The sequence below is a fragment of the Nannospalax galili genome, unplaced genomic scaffold (genome assembly GCF_000622305.1).
Source record: "Nannospalax galili isolate Female #2095 unplaced genomic scaffold, S.galili_v1.0 scaffold356, whole genome shotgun sequence".
NCBI lineage: Eukaryota > Metazoa > Chordata > Mammalia > Rodentia > Spalacidae > Nannospalax > Nannospalax galili.
Window position 1 is genome coordinate 533,398 of NW_008338126.1, and position 15,253 is coordinate 548,650.

The window sequence follows — 15,253 nt, forward strand, 5'->3', positions numbered from 1 at the left end:
CCATTCCAGCTCTTGAGGACAGAATACCTACATAATTATTTTGAATTCTGCTGTATGGAAATATTGTATCTTTCCCCTTACAGGTATATTTTCTTGGTTATTGAATTACATCAATACAAACATATATTTTTTATATTATAATTTTGGCTACTTAATTTTGTTGTCTACATTAGTCAAGCTTCAGCCATTTATGCTTTCACATCCCCATTCTTATTTCCTTTTCTCTTGCTTTTGAGCAGTTCTTTACTTTCCGATATTATGAGAATTCCCTGACCTGGTCATGAAGTCAGCCATTTCTCCGAGGATAGTTCAGTTGTCATATACTAGAAAGCAACTCTGGGCAGGAGGGATGCTGGTTACTACTGGGACGCCACTGCTTCTGGGTGTACTCAGCCTTTGAACAAAGCAAGAAAATAGACCTGTGTATAGTAGCCTGCATGTGTATGTACATCTGTCTACAAATTCTAAATGTAACCATTGGCATCTATATTAGCTAAACAAAGGGACACCTTGGGGTGTCTCCAGCTCTCACACATTAGCATGAGGCTCTTAGCTCCTTTCTCATGCTAATGCATCCACTCTCATCACTCTCATTCAACGGTAAGAAGCCCACCAGCCACTATCCATTTATAATCACTCAATTTTGTTGCAGTAGTAGCCTAATTATTTGCCCATATCCCCTTTGTAACAATTTTTCCAATTACAGTACCTTATTATATTGGCTACTGTTGCCAGAGTTCTCTTGGGGTCTCTTGTGCGATCAGACAAACCATATAACATATTTTTATGTGAATGTATTATGGCTTATGCCCTTGGGTAGGGAGGGGGTAAATGGGGGGACTTACATAGAAAACCACACCCGGCACCCAGCTGTGCATGCTCAGCCTGCTGCTTCCGTGCCAGCCCACAGTCTCCGTTAACTTTCGCCCATGCATCTTGGGCCCATAGTCTCGCCCCAGGTCCATAAATGCCCCCTCTCGGCCACGTGGGTGAGACCCCAGGGCCATCTTTTTCTCCACATCCGCTGCCGTTCATGGCATCTCTCTGCGTCCATCACAAGATGGCTCCCAGAAGCCCCTCAGCAGTCATTCTCCACAGCAGGCCACACCCCTTGGAGGAAACGGGCAGTCTGGCACACAGCTACTTTTACCATCTGGGTGAATAAACTACAGAAACAACTGAAGGATGAAGAAGGGTTTATTTGATCATGGTTTTAGACGGTACAGGCCGTGGCTATGAGAAAGGCATGACATAGTTCACAGGGACAGAAGTACACGGCAGGCTTCACATGGTGGCAGACAGGAAGCAGAATGAACTAGATCAGCATCAGGGAGAGAGATAATTTCATTTTTAAAATGAATTAAAAAAATTGTGTGTGTTTTGCCTGCTTGTATATAAGTACACCCATGTCGTACAGTGCCTGTGGAGATCTGAAGAGGGCGTTGGATCCCTTGGAACTCATTGGATCCCCTGGAATTTGAGTTGCAGACAACTGTTACCTGCCATGTGGGTGCTGGGAATTGAACCTGGGTCCTCTGCAAGAGCAGCCAGTGCTCTTAACTGCTGAGCCATCACTCCAGCCCCAGGGATAGATATAACTTCAAAGGCCTTCCCTGTGACATACTTCTGCCAGCCAGGCTCCACAGCCTTCAAAATAATGTGAATAAGCTGGGACCCAGAAACTCAAAACGTGAGACTGTGGAGACATTTCACATTCAAACCACAGGATAAGCTCATGGCCATCCCATAACACAAAATAAAATCAGTCCATCTTCAAGAGTCCCCATGGTCTTAACAGTTCCAACACTGTTTAAAATTCCAAAGCTCAGCACTGGACGTGTTGGCACATGCCTTTAATCACACAAAGGCAGGTGGATCCTTGGGGGTTCAAGGGTAGCCTGGTCTACATAGTGATTTCCAGGCCAGCTGGGACTATAGGGAGACTTTGTCTCAAAAAGGACCAAAAAAAAAAAAAAAAAAAAAAAAAGTTGGGTCTTCCAAAGCTCAAAGTGTCTTCTAAGACTCAAGACTGTTTGTTAGCTATGAGTCCTTATTATATTTTTTAAAAGTTGCATATTTCCAATATACAATGGTACAGAGTAAGCTTTCCCATTCTAAAAGAAAGGAATGGGGATTGAACCAAAGCAAGACCAAAACCCAGTAGAGCAGACCATTAAATCCTACAGCTGCATGCCCAGCACCTCGGCACACGGTGGCTTTATCTGAGCTCCATTAGTGTGTGGCAACCCCATGCCTATGGCTCCACCGCCTGTAGTACAGTCTCTTTCTTTAACTGACTCCATAGGATGCCTACAGCTTTCCTCAAGAGATAGCCAGTGTTCCTGGCATTTCCAACATCTTAGTGTCTCCCGTGGAACTTGGGCTTCCCCATGAGAGCTTTATCCATACTCTACTTAGGGGTTCTCTGAAGAGCATCTGACTGTACACATTGCTTGGACTTGATAGCTTTTCTCGAGCCTTGATACAAGTCTCACGGCTCTTAAATTCTTTAGGCCTGCAAAACCAGGCCTAAATGTTATCGTGTGGATAACATTAAGTTCTGCTGTCAGCTTGTGATGTAGCCTGGCTCCTGTGGACCATGACTGCGGTAGTCTTTGAGTGCTTAGATGGCTGAACATGGGAAAATATTTCTCTAGGAAGTCCTTTTTCCAGCAGGGTGCCACTTCAGCTCTCTTTTTATCTGAAAGGCTTTCAGTGTACTAGCATAGTTACACCCCCGAGCCTTTGATGGGAGCGTGTGTCACCTTCAGAGAACTTTCCCTTCTGTCCCACTACAAAATACTTCTTTTCAGGGAGCTAATCTCTATAACAACCACAGCCATGTTCATCTGTCCTTGCTTTGCTGCACCTTTATCTACTTTCATATTTTTTTCCTCACCAAACTGCATGATTTTCAAATTTTTCTATTCTGCATTTTCTCTCAGTTCTCACTATGAAGCTGGCTAAAAGCAGCGAACAGGAAGAATATCATACCCTAAACATTACGTTGTCTTGAATTTCCACCACCAAATAATTAGCACCCCTCACCCTCACTTTCTTTGAGTCAGTGTCTCTCTATAGCTCTAGCTGGCCTGGAACTCGCTCTGTAGACCAGGCTGGCCTTCATCTCACAGACATCCACCTGCCTCTGCCTTCTGAGTGGCAGATGGTATGAGGGTATGCTGGTATGAAAGGTATGTGCCACCATGCCTGGGCTGCTGTTGTGTTTTGAGACACAGTCTTGCTATGTGTTCCAGGCTGTAAACTCACTTTGAAGTCCAGGTTAACCCCTAACTCACTGCGGTCCTTCAGTCTAGCCTCTCAAGTACTGGGATTGCAGGCATGCACCACCATACCTAGCTCAACAGTAAGGATCTTGATATAATACGATCCCAGGGACACCCCTGTGTCTTCCTCCTCTAAGCTCCATACCCCAGTCTATCTCATCATATGAAGCTATTAGACCTGCTTACCTAAGAGACAGTCTCCAAAATACTCTGGAAGACTTTCAAAGTCATAGAAAACCAAGGACAGCCTAAACAACTGTCACAGGCTAGAGGAGCCAAAGGGACAGGACATCTGAATGCAAAGTGGGGTCCTAATGGGCTATCCTGGATCAGCTCATTAGAAAAAAAAGAAGGACATCTGGAGGAAGTATGGACTTTAATTAATAAGAAAATGCCAGTATTGGTTCATTAACTGTGACACACACCACATTCCTGTATATTGTCACTATTTGGGAAAACTGGATATACAATATCTTGAAACTCTCTACTATTCTTGTAATTTTTTTTCTAAGTCTAAAACTATTTTAAAATGTAAATTTATTTTTAAAAATGAGATAATACCATAAGAATTATTTGGCAAGTAGCTCATGATAAATGATATAAACGATAATGGGATTGAGAAGTTTTTGTCCAAGCAAATTTCCCACAAGGAAAGCACTCAGTGTCCACATAAGGCCTTTTTCTACAGAGTTGAAATTCCAGTGGCATGGGTGTTAGCTGGTGCCAAGGTTTCAAAGAAGGAGGACCATTATTCATCAAGAGACAAAGAAAGATCCCCCCACTTCTGAAAGGGCAGAGGAAAACAATAATGAACATTTATTGAGTACTGAACCATGTAAAAAGTGCTTCATCTGTTTCTGGGTGCTCTAATAGAATCTTCTGACAAGCCTTGAGGGTAGACAAACCATTCTTCCCATAAAAATCGAGGTTCAGAGAGTTAAACAACCCACCCAATAGGGTACAGCTAGTGTGTGTGTGTGTGAGAGAGAGTGAGAGAGAGAGAGAGAGAGAGAGAGAGAGAGAGACAGAGAGACAGAGAGGAGAGAGACAGACAGACAGACAGACAGAACAGAGAGTTAAATAAGCAACATAATAGTGTACAGCTTACAGGTGTGAAGAGAGAATTTGAACCCAGGGGAGCTTGACTGACCTGTGACATTCTATCAGTCAATTTTCCTTCCTTCCTTCCTTCCTTCCTTCCTTCCTTCCTTCCTTCCTTCCTTCCTTCCTTCCTTCTTTCCTTCCTTCCTTCTTTCCTCTCCCTTCCTTCCTTCCTTCCTCCCGGTTTGAGCCCAGGGCCTTGTGCATGCTACATAAGTACTTTACCGATGAGCTATAGCACCAGCACGTTGCCTAGCAATGTTTTTAACTCCTTAAATGTACAGAGTGAACATAAGAAAGAGATTAAGTTTTTAGACGGGGATTATGTGGTTTGGAAGGAGAACAGATGGAAGAGACAGAGACAGAAACAGCTTTGAAAATTAGAAGCCATCACAGGGTACCTCAATCCAGTTACACAGGGTAAGGTCTAGTGTTTTACAGCACACCGGAGGGCCTACAGTTCATAACAACTTGCTATATATTTTATAAAAAAATCTAGAAGCAAGGTATTTGTAAGCTCCAAACACAAAGAAATGGTACCTGTTTAAGGAAGAAGTCCTTGCTAATTACCCTGACTTGATCATTACACAGTGCATACAAGGTATCAAACAATCACATCATGCCCCACAAAGATGAACAGTTAGGACACACCTTACAAAAGCAAAGAGATGGGGCGCGGGTGTGACTTTGCCTACAAAGACCGTGAGAGTTTGGCTGGCTTGTTGAGATCACTGAGGTCAGGACAAAGGGGTGGGTGGGGCTCTCTTCTTGCTGGGTAACTACCCCTTGTCAGCGTCAGCGCCTTCCTGCCTCCCTACCTCTTTGCTCCCACTCCACTGCCCTGGAGGCTGCCTCAATCGGGACCGCTTCCTCAGGGAAACAGGATGTCTTCTACATGCTGGAGCCAGGTCCCCAGGGACTTGGGTGGGAAGAGACTGTCTAATGGGTGAGCACTGAGCTAGGCACCAAAGAGGAAGCCACATTTCCGGGCGTTGAGGAAACTGCTCTTTCCTCCTCCAGCAGGAAGTGGCCTTGGCTATTCTCAGCACCAGGGCTTTGGACTATGGAGCAATGGAAATCACAGTCTGGTGCTGGCTCTGGCTTGCCTCCTGCAGTTTAACAATCTCCCAGTCAAAATAAACTGGCTCCTTAGGTCTCCGGGGCATGGTTAAGGTAATAATTGAGAGGGAGAGAAGCCAGAGGCCTGCTGCAGCACAAAGGCACCGAGAATCTTTTAAAATGTCAGGCTGGCCTTGGCTGCTGGTGCCTCATTAAATGGCATAATTGAAGCATTGTGAAGACAAACCAGGAGGCTAGGTGATGGCTTCTCAAATGGCCAGTCCACCACCTCACAAGAATTTGGGCAGATTTGGGTAGGGAAACTGTTGATACTTTAAGAACATGTAGGTAAGTTTTCAATGGGAAAACTGCATGGTTCAGTAGAATGGGAACTGGAGAAAGAGTCAGAGACCCCAGGTCAGATGTCGACTACGGCAGATGCTAGTTTGAAGAGCTTACAACACTGCAAACTTCACTTTCTTTGGCTCACAGTGGCCTGTTTACCCCACAGAGTTATTCTAAGTCAACTTGGAGCCCTTTCATCTTCTCCTGTGCCCTGCTTCCAGAGCCTGGGAGATTCAAGTCTTCCTCCCCTCGCCCCTCGTTCCACCCATAAAAGTTTATTCAGCACTCGTTTAATGCCTGGAAGTGGTCACCCTGGAGACCGAACAGGGAATGAGATTCTTACATTCGGATAGCAAGCCAGTAAAACACAAACACATTTGATCATTATGCTTTGATAAGGACAATGGAAGAAGTAACCATATGCTGTGGCAGAAAGTGGTTGTGGGAGGGGGATGAATCTAGGTGAGAGGGGCAAAGGTCTGCTGAGGCTGTATTTGAATGCTCCCTTTCTGGGAGACTGATTCGCACACGGAGGCTGAATCTCTGAGTCTCTGAGGGTGTGTGTGTGTGTGTGTGTGTGTGTGTGTGTGTGTGTAGAGGGGAGGCTTATTTAAACTTTCTTATTGGAGGATTTTGATAAGAGAGATGTGGTAAGTGAGGCAAAGTCTCTGCTCTCATGGAGTACTCGTATTTTTGGGAAGGAAACAGAGGAAAATAAACATTAAAATCACTCTGCAGAGAATGAAGACAAAGGTTGGTAACAGAGCCGTGGAACTGGGGAGCAGACAAAAAAAGGGCAATGCAAAGAGAGTCAAAAGCAGGAAGGAAGACATGGGTCAGATAAGCAGGAATGAAATGGGATTTTGACCCACTTGGGACTCTTCCCTGTTCCTTCCAGGTCAACCTGCCAGTCACACTCATCATGAAAACAAATCACAGTGGCTCAGAGACCCTCCCTGGCTTCTGTGGAAAATGATGACTTGTTCTAGAGGCTCCCTCCCTGGGAGGACTTTCCCAGTTCTGTACCTTGGGGCTTGCTGGCTACTGTCCCTCTTGGGAGCCTGGTTGTCAGACACACTGCTGGACACAGACAGCCTCATGTGCAGACCTGTTGGCTCCTCCCTGGTGGTGATGTCTGTGAGGAGACTGATGGGAAGTTGGCCTGCATAAGAAGGCTAGTAGTGTCTAGCAAAACACAGCCCATGTACAGAGGCGGCTCTGGCAGAAGATGCAGGGGCACCCCAGGGAGCCCCCTGACTTGGGAAAACAGATAACACACTGGAGGGAGACCTGGGTTCACTTGTTCAAAACAAAAAATTCAGAGTTCCTGCTGTGTGCTAGACTGATGATTAGCAGGGGCTAGCAGTACTGGGGCCAATGAAAACCCAGCCTTGCCCCTGCGCACTCACTGATCTTAGAGTTCAGTGGGACTTTAATAGCAAGGTAGGCGTCTGGATGCCATTCCAAGAGCACCGGGAGGCATTTGAATCACCCAGGAGACCTGTGGTGAGTTATAGCAAACCTAGCCCACGCTGGCTTGTGCAGTAAAGGGAGTTTATTGGCTCCCCATAACTGTGAGATTGAAAGGTGGGAGGCTTCAGATGTGGTACAGTTGGGGCTCCTGCCCCAAGTTTCTGATCCCCATGGCTCCATCCCCCTCCAGAAGATAGACATATTCCATTCCTCATACCAGTTTCCCTCGAGGTCACAATGTGGCTGTCAGCGGGCACAGAAGCTGTATTTTCTCACTCATATGTGTGGGTGAGTAGGAGCAAGATCATCCCCTACAACTTGGAAGTTCAAGCTCAGGCACCCATCTGAGGCCTCTCCTCATATCAGTCTTACTAGCAGAGAGCACAAACACCCTCATTACTGGTTTCTAAAACAAGATGAAGGACACCATTGGGATTGGTGAACTTGGCTCACCTCCAGAGCAAGGGCGGTGATACACGTGAACAGAAGTAGGGCATAGATGCTAGGAATGCTTCTTAGTAAAAGATAGATGCAACTAGAACTGCATGCTTCTAGAACATTCTCTTAGAGAAAAGAGTAAACGAGACATGAGAGAAGGGAAGGACCTTTAGCCATCCAGGGAAAGGCAACAGTGGCTGGGATGGGGTCATCGACAGAAAAAAGGATAGTTGTGAATCTTGTCTCTGACCTTGGCCCCTGAGCAGCAATGGCAGTCCCTCAACTTCTTTGTTTATCATTTTCAAAATCTACACCTGATTGTCCAAATTTTTAGTGCTAGAATTAGAGAGGACACATTAAATGTGCCTCCACAATGTAGGGCCTCAGGAGAGAGCATTCTTACTAGTCTCTACATTCCTTAATGTGGGGTACAAGCCCCTGAGTCTCCTGGGTCCACGTGGCTCTAGAGGACACTCATACTCCTCTGATGCAATGGTTTTTCCCACCACAAGCTGAGTCCTAAACAGAAAGCTGTTACTCTGCAGCCAGTTATGAAATCTGTGTTTTGTTCCTGGGAATTTTGTCCCTGCTCCCATCCGTCAATATATGTCTAGACTTTGAACGGCACAGGGGACACTGTCATATTTTCAGTCCACAAATATTGACAAAAGAATGCAGGTTGGGTCAGTGTAATTGAATGAGTAAGAAACAAAACCAGTTGCTACATTCCAGGAACTTTCTCTTGAAGTGAGGTGTTTCCTACTATCCACTCCCTCTTGCCAGGCAGAGTCCTGAACTCAGGAAAGCCCCCTGCTTATAGCTGTCACTACACAATTATCTCAACCAGGTCAGAGGATCCAATGTTGTCCCCAAAATGATCCTGAACAGCCTAGGGAATGTCTCAGTCTGTAAGGGAGACATGGTTTCCTGGCCTAAAGTGAGTCAATGATGAAAAGAGATGTCATAGAACATGAATGGGAGAGAGGATCAGAGAGGAACCTTGATCTGGGGCTGGAAGGATCTACTACTTAGATTTCAGTTGGGATGATGGGACTGTATGAGTTTGACTACTACTTTGACTGGTTTTATTCTCATCTCAATAGTCACTAGACGGAAAGTTTGGAAGATGATTCATTCATTCATTCATTCATTCATCCATTCATCCCCTCAGTCTTAGTTCTGGGGATTAAACTTAGGGCCTCACACATTAGGCAAACACTCTGCCACTAAGCTATAGCCTCAGTCCTCATTTTACTTTATATTTCGAGTCAAGTTTCCATAGTTAGACTGGCCTTAAATATGTAATCAGCCGCCCTGAGTAGCTGGGATGACATGCACATGCCACCAGGTTCCGTTGTCCAGTCTTTCAGATAGGCCAGACGAGATCAGGCACATAAAACCTACTCCTATAGTTCCTGTCTTGTGATGGCTACTTGGAGGTAGGTTGTAACAATGTGTACTACCTGAGGGAAAGTGAAAATAGTCACATTAGAGGCCACGAATCCAGTCCTTCTTGGGATGAGGGAAGGAAGGACTGATAGCTTGTTTCCCGGAAGAGGCTTAGAAGCATAGCACTTCTTTCAGGAGGCACTGGAAGAGGCCTGAGCCTTCAGGAGATGCATAGGATCACTAAGCATGTGATGTGATGTCCTAAGCAGAAGGGCCTTTGAAGTCCCAGAGGTGAATGTGGAGTCTGATAGAGCAGCAGGGGTAGGGCAGGCTGAGAAGTAGATGAGGGCCGAATACTCAAGACCCTGAAAGTCACAATCAGCTTCATATGAGGGCAGAAGAGCCAGGCAAGGGGCTAGGGCGGGGAAAGCACACAGGTGCCTATGTGCTTCAAAGCAATTTGGTTGTTCTTTGAGGACTGAACTGAAGCAGAACAGGTCAGGGAGCAGAGGCCACAGTCCAGAAGCCTCCCATAACACAGGCAAGAGATGACAGCAGCAGCGGGCAAAGCAGTGTGCTTCCTCGGAATTGGGGGAATTGAACGCTGAGAGATGGCGACTCAGTCCCAGAGAAAGAAGAGAACATTTTATCCCCGGGGCTTCATTTTCCCTCTCACAACCATCCTGGGTGGAGATGAGCTCAAGAGGTTAGGTAACTCGAAGTGACAGCCACAGAATTCAAACCTAGGCCTGTCTGTCTAAAAGTAGTAGCAACTAGATTTTCACCCTGCTTCAAACCGTTGCCTAAGTCAACCATAGCCAGCACTGCTTATCATATTTAACTAAGAACCATAAAGGTGTTTACCAATTGTGAAGAATTTAATGAGATGATAAATGAAGAATGAAGAAAATTGTTGGGCTTATAGTCAACATTCACGTCTACGTGGCAAAGCCTAGCCACCATTTTCTTTGGGATTTTAATATAGTCAATTTGTTTCCTTTCTTTCTTTTTTTTTAAACAATTTTTTACATTTATTTATTTATTTATTTATTTATTTTTATTTATGTGTGTGTGTCTGTGTGTGTGCACGTGCACACGTGTGTGTATGTGGATGGGTACATGTGCATGGGTTGATGTGTGGCATGGCACTCATGTGGAGGTCAGAGGGCCATTTGTTGGAGCTGATTCTCTCCTTCCACCATGTAGGTTCCAGGGATTGAGCTCAGATCATTAGGCTTGGCAGCAAATATCTTTACCTACTGAACCAGCCTCTAAGAAGGTCAGTTTTCATTGTCATCAGAAGCTGTTTTTGCACCTCCTTCCCCGTCAGAGGGTTTAATAGCATTACTTGGTCAGTATTTCCCCCACTGGTTTGAGAGTTCCCGGAGGAAAACAGTCTATGTTTCTCATCACTTACAGTGTTCTCTGTGCTTAACTGGGAAATTATATATATCAATTAAATATTGGTTGAATGAATGAAGAATGCAAGATTACATTAATCACAATGAGAGATCTGTTTGCTTTGATAATATGAAAAAGAGAGACAGCTTAGCCAGGTATGGTGGCATGCATCTTTAAAACCATACTCGGGAAGCAGAGGCAGATGAGTCTCTGTGAGATTGAGGCCACCCTGGCTACATATCAAATTCCAGGGCAGCTGGAGCTCAGAAACAAAACGAACGAGCATACAAAAAGAGAGAAAGCTTCATTCATGTGTATTATCATCCCACTCCAACCTTTTTTGGTGGGAGTGGATAATTGAACCCAGAGCTCTGTGCATTAAACACATGCTCTGCCCCTTCCATATGCCCAGTTCCTCTCTTTGCTTTCCGTGTGTGTGTCAGTGTTCTTCTTTCTTTCCTCCTGTGAGATCATAAAGACTCTGGGAAAATCAGGCTTCCCGCAGAGTCCCCCGTGTGCCTCTCAGTAGAGCTCTCTTAGCTGTTCTCTAGGTCTTTGGCACAAATTACAAGTTCTTTCCATCTTGGCTTTAATCATCACGACCTTGAGTCCTCATCAAGCCCTATCTCAAACCAGTGCTTAAAGGACACTCTTTCCCTCAAAAGAAATGGTGTAATTTTCCTAAACATGGTCATTCTCGCTTGCACAAATGCCAGATACTAAACCACCACTTAACTGGTTGTATCAGAAGCACAGAATGGCTCGGCAGAGGCTGTGGACAATAGTGTAGTGTCTTTTTCCTCCCTTTTTTTGTAGGTATGTGAAATTGCTTTCCCAAAATATTCCTAATGCTTTATTTACTTCAGCTTTGGGTTTATTTTGGGCCGAACTTTCCTGAAGCTGAATCTTAGGATGTGATTCTCATCCTGCTCATATCCTGCAGAGCTGCTTTGTGACTTCAGCTCTTCCAGGGAAGACACAGGGCCTAGCGAAGGCCAACCCCCATGTGCAGCACAGACAGATGACAAACTTACAGCTCAGCTGGAAATGTGACCCAGAGGAAAGCCTGTGGGCTCTAGTCACCAGCCCTATACACAATGGTAGAAGCAAAGCTTGTTTCAGCTTATCGATTATGCACTCCAAGCACTGATGTGGCTCAAAGTTTCCAACATCTGAATGACGTGTGACTGTTAACAACTCAGACACTAGATGATTAAAGTGGCCGGTGCTGGGAATTTTCTCATTTCAGGAAATTTTGGCTGTGATGCATGCTAGAACTTCAGCAGCTGGAGTGTTGGAGGGGAGGTCAGACAGGGGCAGGCATGGAGTTTGGGAGCAGACTGGAAGATACCACTCATGGTGAGCTTTCACGTCTGGACAGTCGCTCTATGTGGAATCACTCATCCCCAGCCTTGATTTCTTCACTAGCAAATGGAGATGGTGAGAATGGGCTGCATGGCATGGGCTCCAGATATGGGGCCCACCAGTGTGTGGGAGTGAGGTGAGCCAAGGCTTAACCATTAGCCCAGGTTGGCTTCAGTTTGGGGATCCATGGTTATTAGTGAACTATCCCAGCTAGAATTGGAATGCAAGGACTCTGAGTGGTAGGAGAAGGGACAGTTCAAGGTCAGCAGTTCATGTAGGGGTAGTCTGGATTCAGAGCTGGGTCTGAACCAGAACTTCTGGCAGAAAGTAAGCTATTGTACTCTTCTACAGAGAGTTCTCAAAGTGTGACCTGAGGGCCGTGGGGAATCCCAGAACACTTCCACTAGTCCGTTACTGATCAGTAGCTTATAGGACCACAAAGATGCTATTTGCCCTTTTTGTTGGGTTGATGTTTGACATGATGGTATAAAACCAACTGAGTATAAAGCCACTGTGTTTTAGTTTGAATCAAAGTCATGGCACCAAAATGTTGTTAGTGTATTATTCCCACCTACAGGGACTCAGTTACAAAGGAAACATTTCCTTACTTGTGTCCTCAATGAAGCGGTAAGAGCAATCGGTACTGCTGCATTTCAACTCCCAACTGGCTACATTTAATGATCTGTGTAACAAAATGGGAACTAGGTAAGAACATTTCTGCTTAGTGCCAAAGGGCAATGCTAGCCTTGAACCTTGAGGACAAGCAGTGGAGCAACTGTTCGAGGTGGAGCTCAACTTTTTTTTCTTTTTTTAAAGTAATTGGAGTACTGTTTTCCCTTGAAAGAACAGCTTAGAGACACACTGCTCATTCTAGTCTTGGGTAGTTTGACAGATCACTGAAAAGGAAAAAGAGAGAACCGGACTGATGAGGTTGGGGCTGTCATGTCAAGGACAGCAAGTGACAATATTTGCTACCTGTGATCAAATGTAAGTTCAAATGAAAAGCTGGAATTTTGGAAAGCCTTTATCCTCCACTACCAGCTAGTATCTTAAGTTCCTGTTGCTGTGGTCAAATACTGCAGGCTGGGCAGCTTGTAAATAATAGAACCTTGCTTCTCACAGTTCTAGAGCCTGGGATGTCTGAGATCAAAGCACCACAGAGTCAGTGTTCAATGAAGGCCTCTAGGTTGGCACGTTGACTGCTGTAGCCTCACATGCTGGAATGGAGAAGGGTGGTTAGTTTGGATCGCAAGTGTCCCCTGAAGGCCCATGTGTTAAAGGCTGGTCCCCAGGCTGTGGCACTATTAGGAGGTTGATAGGACCTTCAAAAGGTAGCGCTAAATAAGAGGTCTTAAAGTCACTGGAGGCATGCCTTTGAAGGGGATATGGGACCTGGTATCTCTCTGTCTCTCTGTCTCTGCCCCCTACTCCCCACCACCCCTGCCTCTTTTCCTGGTTGTGAGGTAGATACCTCTGCTATGCTGCATACTGCCCACCGTGATAACGCCGCTTCCCACAGGCCCAAGGACAGTGGAACCACGTGACCTTGAACTAAAACCTCAGAATTTCTGGGCCCAAACAAGCCTTTTCCTTTTTCAGTCACTGTTTATAGCAAATTTTCACTATAGTGATGGAAAGTTACCATAAAAAAAAAGGGTCCAGCTGGTTTCCTCTAATCCTTTTATACGATCATTAATTTCCTCTAAAGGCCTCACTACTTAATGCTATGCATTAAGGGTTGAGTTTCAAATTTGGAAGGGGACACAAACATTCAAACTACAGCCAGTTTTCAGATTCTACTTTGCAACAAGCCTTGAAGTAGCCAGCCCTTGTCATGTTTGGGTGTGCTGTCAAAGAAGACCATCTTAGTGTCTGAATAGGCTGTTAAAACACTCCTTTTCCAACTCCATTTCTGTGTGAGGCCAAATTTCTTCATATACTTCAACCGTATAACTAATTACAATAGGTCGAATTAAAAAGATACGAGCGCCACTTTGCTTGCTAATTAGTCAGACCTTGGGCTTAAGAGATATGTGGCCTTGTGACAGAGCACATGCCCTAGTATGTGCAAGGCCCTGGGTTCTATCTGCAGTATCAAACACACCCACAAAAGTCAGATATTGAAGATACCAACAAACATGTGAAACAATGCAACCAATTTCTATGTAATTTTCAAGTTTGTAAATAAGTTAGATTAACATGCACTGGATTCGTTATTTAAAATTTAATAAATATATATACAGTTTCTGAATTTTAATTTATAATATTGTAAATATTGCCAGATATGATGCATATATTTCTTGAATCATCAGGTTTTGTTGTTTTTAACTATTTATTTATGGGGCTGGCGAGATGGCTCAGAGGTTAAGAGCACTGAGTGCTCTTACAGAGGACTCGGGTTCAATTCCCAGCACCTACATGGCAGCTATGAACCGTCCTTAACTACGGTTCCAGGGGAATCCAAAGCCCCCTTCTGACCTCTGTGGCATTGCACGACACGGGTGCACTCACATACATGCAGCCAATACACTCATACACATAAAATAAAAAGTAAAATATTAAAAATAGTAAATAAATATTTATTTATTTTTATGTATTTGTGTGTGTACTCAGGAACACATGCATGTGCCACTGCGCATGTATAGAGGTCAGAGGAAAGCTTGGGGGAATTGATTCTGTCCTTCTACCATATGGGTCTGAGGGATCAAACTCAGGTCATAAGGCTTGGCAACAAGCATCTTTACTGACTGGGCCCTCTTGCAGTCCTGTTTCTTCTCTTTTTTTAAAAATTTTAAGGTAGGGTTTCGTGTAGCCCAGGCTGGCCTTGAACTCACTGTGTAACTGAGGCTAGCTTTGAACTTGTGATACTTCTGCCTCCACCTCCTAAATGCTGGGATTGCAGGTATTCAACACCACAGTGGGCTTTTCTGTTATTTTTGAGAGTGTAAAGAAATTTCATTCCAATCTTTGCTTTGCCCATTTACAAACTGTGCTTAGGCAAGTTATTTTTTAGGTTGTGAGGACTAAAAGTATATTAACATTTTTATATGTTAATGTTCTAAGTAATTAGAACAGGCCCTGAAACTCACAAGGCTGTATCAGCTATGTGTGCAACAGCAGTATAGTGTGATGGTCTGTTTTCCCTACCAGCCTGTGAGGCCCCCAGAACTGGGCCTGTGTGTGATTCATCTCTGGGGCTGAGCACAATGCTTTGTGTTTACAAGGCAGTAGTCATAAAGTTGGGTGAGTGAAGGAGAAGCTGGGAGAAGGCATAGCCAATTCCAGCAGGACTTCTGATACAGAATCAAATTTATGAATGAGGAGGTCCAATTCCAAAATATAAGAATGAGCCTAGGCTATAGGGCAGGTGAGGTGATGATGAAGTCGTGTGGAGC